General features: G+C 45.1%; 1 long non-coding RNA gene across 1 annotated transcript; it reads right to left on the reverse strand.

Moving 5' to 3' along the window:
• Nucleotides 1-2,661: 2,661 nt before the first annotated feature.
• LOC109290843 lies at nucleotides 2,662-7,594 on the reverse strand. The gene is made up of 2 exons (XR_002095694.1): nucleotides 3,549-7,594; nucleotides 2,662-2,927 (listed from the first exon to the last, which is right to left on the reverse strand). It is a non-coding gene; the product is annotated as an uncharacterized LOC109290843 (long non-coding RNA).
• Between the last annotated feature and the right edge of the window lie 48 nt (nucleotides 7,595-7,642).

A 7,642-nucleotide genomic window follows, 5' to 3' on the forward strand; every position in this document is an offset into this window, starting at 1 on the left:
TATAAGGGTCTACATTGCCAGGGCAAGGCAATCCGTTATTGCTTTTTAAGTATTACTTTAAATCTGACAATGTTCCTTTAAGGGTCACACCACTCCAGAGCAATCCAGAATAGATTGGAGGAGTCCGGAACCTGAGTTCTGTTCTGACCATGAATCTCCCATGCTGTCCTCTCCAATATTTACATATGAGCCTTTTCCCTTGACTTCACCTGGGCTTTAGTCAGGTTTCATGTTCATGTTCTTCAAACAGCTACATTAAAACTTGAAAATTAGGGCTGACAAATGATTAAAAAAATTAGTCACAATTGTGAGATTAAAAAAAAAGATGTAATTAATCACAATTTTGATGGCAGTTAAATAATAGTCAGCACCCCCCACCCAACAGCCTAGATCCTGAGCACCCTGTAGCTCCTCCCATGCCAGCACCAACAGCACACAGCCCAGCTCCAACCATGGCCTGCTCTCTGCCCGCTCCAGACTTGTGTTGGCTGGAGCAGACTAGGCCCTTCTTGCTGCTGCCAGGCCCTTCTTGCTGCAGTCACCTGCAGCCCACACCTGGGCTGCTCTGTGTCTTCTCTGCACTGCCACCACTGCCCTGCTGGGCAGCTTGGAGGGAACAGTGACACTGGCAGAGAGAAGCTGCAGGGCAGCCTGGGCGTGGGCTCCAGATGACTGCAGCAAAAAAGGCCCAGCAACGGCAAGGGGAAGGGGCTGCTTTTCCCTCTTGCCAAGCAGCAGCTTCTATCCAGCTGCCAATGCTGTTTGCCACTGCTCAGCGTGGGCAGGTGAGTCTGGAGCAGGTGTGGGGTAGGCTGGGGTCAGTGTTGTTCGAACGTGTTCTGGTTGGTTTGCTCCACTGGGCTGTGTCCGGAGAGGGCGTGTTACAGACAGGCCGTATTTTGCCCACCTCTGGTCAAAATGGATGTGTGCAATGAACACTCATTACAAAAATTAACATGTCAACTTGTTTTGTGTTAATTGCATATGTTAACTGTGATTAACTGACAGCCCTATCAAAAATCTTTGATGCTATCCTTTGAATTTAAGCAAGTACCCAAGATAATCCACCCAGTACCAAAATAATCTCCTTGCAATCTTTCGTTCCATTACCTTCTTCTTGCCTCTCAACTGATGGGCCCCAGCATGAGATGCTTGCTACGGTATATAAGAGTTTTAATGTACAACTTGCTTCCTATTTACCTAATTCAAAATATAACAACACTGCAGGGAAAAACAAGTTCCTTATCAAGTACTACATTTACTCGGGGTGCTGATGTGAACTACTGTCTGATGAATCATATTAGATACAGACAAATGATAGGAAACTTGTGCATATAAGTAGCATCACAAACTGGCCAGCAATCTAATTTAGCTGGGCTTTATGATACACTGAACATAAGAATGATGTCAAAGGCCTCATCTATCTGACCTACTGAGAGTAGAGTACTTTCAGCATCAGAGGCACTTCAACTCCTTAGTAGAACAAATTGCACTAATAAAAAACCATGTTGAGTAGCATGTCAGTATTTCAGGGCTAGGAAGGTCTGATTTTATCGCAAGTGGCTGAAACAATATGGAATGCAGGGTGTCCATGCTTACCTGCCTAGCTATGCTATGTTCAGCTGCCCTATCACAGATCTCTCAGTTACAGTTCATTTTCATGACGCAGGCAAAGCTGAAAAAGCAAGGTGGCCACTTGGAAGGGAGAGAATGACTTCCACAAATCTGTTCCTGGAGTTGTTTCCTCAGAAAATTCCTTCAAGGACAGTCTTTTCAATGTGTTAAACTTGAGTTTACTCATAAAAAAGGCTTAAGGAATCGCCTAGCTCTCCTAAAGGATTGAAAGGACACTGAGATGAACAAATTAATGTTAATAGATTTGTTCTAATTCCGTTGCCAATTGGAAAAGAACTTGTTCAGGTTGTAGAAGAGAAACTCATTTAAAATGTAAACACTCATTACTGAAAGCTGTTTAACTTCCATTTTAAGGATGTTCTGACATGAGGTCTAGCACACCAGTAAAGATTCTTTTGATACCTTCATAACAAAGATCTGTAAGAGGAAGACACAAGCCAAAGGGTCAGTCACTGAATCAAGAGAAGAATGCAAAATGGACCAACCCTCATTATGCTGCCGGGAAGAACAAAGTGGCCTGTGCTTAGTTGTCAGATTTTGAATCATGTGGAGTCACTGAACTGTAACTAAAATCAGGCAGGCTTTGCATAGTCTCTAGAATATTAGGTCCTGCCTAAATTTTACCCCTTTGGATTTTTTTTTTTGGTATGAAATAAACTGTCTTATTTGAGCAGATCAGAACTGCTGTTTTGGGGAGGTAATTGTCACTGAAAAATTCAAGATTAACTTACCCAAGGCAGCCCGAGAGACAGGGGTGAGAATAAGAATGTGGCCAAAAGCAGGCAAGGGGGCTCATCTCCAAATGACTGAAAAAGCTGCTGGCTGTGATGTGTGTGGACATGGAGGAACTAAGGCTCTGGAAAATGCCAGACTGGTGCAAGGCGGGCATGTCCCAATTGCTTCACATTTTGTAACATCTGCTTTGGGTTGCTCAAGAGTTGTCAGTCTTTAACTTTGATTATAAGCAAAATTTGACTCTGAATGATTTAACGGGGCTTCATCTCTACATACGAGACATCACCAAAGGGAGCAACATAATTTTTTTAAGGCAATAATTATAGTATTTGGCCACTTGAGGTCACTCCTTGTCTCATACAGAAGTCAACCAGGCTGAAGGTCCTGTTAGCAGCTCCTATGGAACAGAATAAACTTGAGCAGGAAGACCAGATAAGGTGCCATGACTGAAGCAGTCAGCAGTACGGCCAAACAAGGGAGGACATAGGAGTGAGGATATGAGCCCACAGTAAGTGTACCTTGTTATCTCTGGCACACTCGCAGTAGTGACTAGAGACCTTGTCGTGCATCCACAGGTGCATCTCGAGTAGAGCCAAGGAGGTGATCCTCCCCCTCTACGCGACGCTGGTCAGGCCACAGCTGGAGTATTGTGTCCAGTTCTGTGCGCCCCATTTCAAGAGGGATGTGGACAACATGGAGAGGGTCCAGAGGAGGGCCACCCGCATGATCCGGGGACAACAGGGCAGACCCTACAGTGAGAGACTGCGGGACCTGAACCTATTCAGCCTCCACAAGAGAAGGCTGAGGGGGGACCTGGTGACCGTCTATAAACTCACTAGGGGGGACCAGAAGGGTTTGGGGGAGACGCTGTTTCCCCTAGCGCCCGCTGGCATAACAAGGAGTAATGGGCACAAGTTGATGGAGAGGAGGTATAGATTGGACATCCGCAAAAACTACTTCACAGTTAGGGCGGCTAGGAGCTGGAACCAACTTCCAAGGGAAGTGGTGCTGGCCCCTACCCTGGGGGTCTTTAAGAAGAGGCTGGATGCCTACCTGGCTGGACTCATTTGAGTCCCGTTTCTTGTTTTGGGGTTTTGTTGTTCTCCCGCCCTGGCGGGGGGTCGGGCTAGATGATCTACTAGGTCCCTTCCGACCCTTAATCTATGAAACTATGAAACCACCATGCAATCAGGGCTGTACAAACTCACAGGAACTTTATACCGTAAGGGCCATCAAGTCCATACCCCTCCATTCACAGGCATCCTTTTGTTCAAGGGAGCTGATGAGCACATCTGTTCCAGCCCCTCTCACGTACCAGTCAAAAAGCACCCTTTAAAAAACCTACAGCATGTTCCAGGGAAAAAGAAGAGCAAATATGGGCAATGTTAACATTGTCACCACTGCAATGATAAAGAATGTTAGGTTAAAGAATTTGTTAGAATGTGTCTCTAGCGCTGGCCAATGCCCTGTGCTTCAGAAAAAAGTGTAAGAAGCAAAAATCCTTCTCCTTTACAAAGTAAACCCCTCCTCTCCCACTAAACTAAAAAAAAAAATCACAAGAAGCCAAACAATGCAATCGTGAGTGGTGATGGGGAATCCTGTGCTCCTACTGGTGGCCAGCAGAGGCTCTAAAAGACAATCCTGGCCTGAAGGGCTTTCAGTTAATAGACAAGACAGATGCAGGAAGGATTATTGTCCCCATTTTAGAAAGAGGGAATGGAGAGATTAAGCATCTGCCCAGCATCTCAACAGGAGTCTGTGGCAAAGCTGCAGACTGGACCTAGCTCTCACTAGTCCTAGCCCAACCAGTGCAACTGAGAGAGACGGGCTGGTACAAAACTGCCCAGTTATGCCTGTTCAGGCCAGTGTCACAATCACAAGTCCATTCTTCCTCTTATGCATGCACATTCCTGCTGCCCTTAGTGTTTGTTTTACCCTCTCTCTCTACCCCAGCTACTGGGCTTCTACTCAAGTTATAGCTAATACTTTTAAGTTTTGTAGTTGGTCCAGTGGAAAAAGGCCCTGGCCCTCATTTCCCATCTGCATTAATACATCTCCCATAGGGGCACCTATGTATCTGTGAGGAAACTGAGCCATTCACCTACATAGGAAATTTATTCCCTTACAGTTCATTTTAATATAGATTCCAGCTCAATGAAAGGGTCCTAGAAAACAGGTGGTAATAGGCCCTGGTCAATCACTAACCAAACATCTGTTTAGCTACTCCAGCAAATCACTGACGTTTTTATTTGCCTGGTCATCCTAGATCTCTGAGGGGAGCACAATACCAGAGTTAAGGGAGAAGAGGGAATGCCAGCTAAACAATGGTATTGTTTATGGAGGCAGCATCTGACATCAGGCACCTACTACCCTTTCCTAGCCTGAAAGCCTGGCCTGACTGCTGAGGGGCACTTCTCCCCTGAATGATGCTGCGGCACCATTCTATCACATTCTCGCTCTCATTTCTCTGCAGGGCTGACTCACCACTCTGCAGTATGCAGAGGATGTCTGAATTGTTTGGTAACAGGCACACAATCTGCTACATGAGAAAGCACTACTTACAAGCCCACATTCACCACCCTCAGAATTGGGCAATCCAGCTCCTTGTGCTTTTCTGGACTCAGGACACCCTGGTTCAATTAAGTCATCCCCTAGTGGGTAGGGTCAGGTCTCTGATGTAGTACATTGCTGGAAGTGAAGGAAAGACTAAATGATCCATAATGTTCTCAATGATCTGAATCACTGGTGACATCTACCGACATGACACACAAAGGATGTGAATAGCTAATTCCTGCCTGGGAATCATAAACAACAGAACCAGGGCCAACAGTGGAACTCTACGGGCCAAAAATAAGTTCAGAGCAACTCTATGACTGTTGTTTAATTTAACAATGCACCTTCTGCTTGTAGGTACGTTACCTCAGCTAGCATTCATTTGATACGTGCACTAACTGCCTATACAAACAGATGCTTTGCTTGGTAGTCCATTAGGTGTAGACCACAATATTGGTTACATGATCACAGCTGTATTTTGTTATGTAGAAGTGAGGCCACAAACCAGTGCGGTGTAACCCCATCACCTCCTGTGAGAGATTCTAAAGCTAAGTATCCTGGGCCCGTAGATTGCCATATGGCTCATTTCCCTTACAGACATTTGAGAAGGTTGCTATCAGCACCTACACTTACTGTGTTGTGTACAGCTTGCCACTATTCTTTCAAGTTGCCGAGAGAAGCCTGACAATAAGTTTTCCTGGAAGAATGTAATAGATTTTGCATGTACATTCCCTGACTACAGTCTGGCCCTTCTTCAGCTCTGCTATGTGATCTGCATAATCTCTCCCTAACAGAGCTGAAGGATGTTTATTTTTAGAAAATACAAATTTAAGTGCTTTGCTTTCAGGAAACTGCTAAAAAATTCTGCTTTGTTTACAGCTATGCATTGAGTGACATCCTGTGCAGAAGTGTTAAGACACTATTTAATACAGTTGCATACCTAGAAATGTATATTCTAGTTTCTAGACCTGTTTAACACCATTTGCCCAGCAGCAGAACCATTTTCTTCCTTGAGCTGATCACGAACCACCCATTTTAGCAAATCATCCCTCCTTATGCAATGTGGCACAGCAGGTAGTACCCCACGTTTCTAGACATTCACTTTTTTTTGTGTGCACAGAACACAATGAATCACCCCCCAGGAAGGTTGACACATGTATGAAGCTTCAACTGCTAGTAGAAGCTATTCATTTTAATATGTGAAATGAACAAAAGACACCAATTGTAAAACGTTATTAGGGGCATCAACCCCTGAACACACATTTGAGAGAGGTATCCAGTCAGTCAGCTGAAACTGAACAAACATCAGCCTTTTGGCAATAAAAAGGGGAACCCATTAAGCAGTTACTGACAAAACTATAACTTGCACTAAATTAAGAGCTGTTAAAAAGCACCACACCAGCCACCTATGTGGAGACTGTCACTCAGATGTAGTGCATCTCAGTTTAAACCCTTTACACACAAGATGACTATTCCATTATGCCTTGTACCACAGTCACTTTATTATTACTAAGTTAGTCCCAGCGCAGCAGCCTTTCCCTCCCAATAGCTGGTTCAGAAACCACAGATATCCTTGCTGTTGAATAGGCTGCATGCAGCACGCATTGGCTCAGGACAGTTCACAAAGGGTATTTGACATGTTAGATTATACACAAATGTCTCTGGCAGAATCAGCTGTGCCAGAATGTGTCCCAGAACAGCCAATCCAATAGGTAGGCAGAGACCAGCAGCACCTAAGGCCATTGTCTTACAGGATCAGGCTCCTGCTACTCAGAGCCTGATCCTGACAGATAGCCCCAGGTGCGTGGCCCCAACCTCACAGGTAACCTGCAGAGAATTCCAGGACATCTTGCACTGCAGACCAAGCATGAACTGCATGCTTCTCAGCTCTGCTTGCAAACATACACCCCAGGCCAAAGCAGGGCACCCAGGGCTGCCATCCCACAGGATCATGCCCCTGAAGGGCAGGCATCCAGAGCTGCCTGTACCATAAATGAACAGGCAGCACAAAACTACTATAAGTAGTTGTCATGCTCACAATTTGGGGCATTCGTAGTGTGACTGGGGAGGGGGGAAGGATGTCTGTTCACTCTGATACCATACTTTCTATGGTGTCACAAAAGCAAAGGTGACATCCCTTTGCAGCCTTAGGTACACTGCTACAAAACAATACCTCAGAAGTAGCTTGATTTAACCTTTGACTACACAGGAAGAACATACCCACAAGGTTTTATATCAATATCACTATATACACCTGCAAAATCCCCACTGTAAACTAGATACCCTATCCCCCAGCTCAGTTTGCTACTACATATAGTTTACCCTGGAAGCAGCTATGGCAATTCCAGCATTGTAAATTTTAAAAGGAGGCACTAGCTCAGTCATAGAAAAAGCTCCTATTGTCAGTTTACTGCAGTACAAATTTAAAGCTTTGTTTACTTTTGAACACAAAATTCAACTGTTTTCCAAAACAGTGAGAAACATTTTCAGGTTTTACATTGAATTTGAACCTGGGGTCAGCAAGCTACAGCCGTTGCAGGCCAGACCTAGTCAGGTGGAAGAGTCAGCAGCATGTTTTGACTGAGCATCAGAGATAACCCCAGGGCCCTACCACCTGTTCTTTCCTCTATCCCTAGCACTAAGCCATCCTTCCTCTGTGCTGCTGCCAAATTTAACCCATCAACTTTAGCCAGTTGGGGGGGGGGGGGGGGGGGGGGGA

Source organism: Gavialis gangeticus, unplaced genomic scaffold (genome assembly GCF_001723915.1).
Source record: "Gavialis gangeticus isolate Ggan-Ray unplaced genomic scaffold, GavGan_comp1, whole genome shotgun sequence".
Taxonomy (NCBI): Eukaryota; Metazoa; Chordata; order Crocodylia; family Gavialidae; genus Gavialis; species Gavialis gangeticus.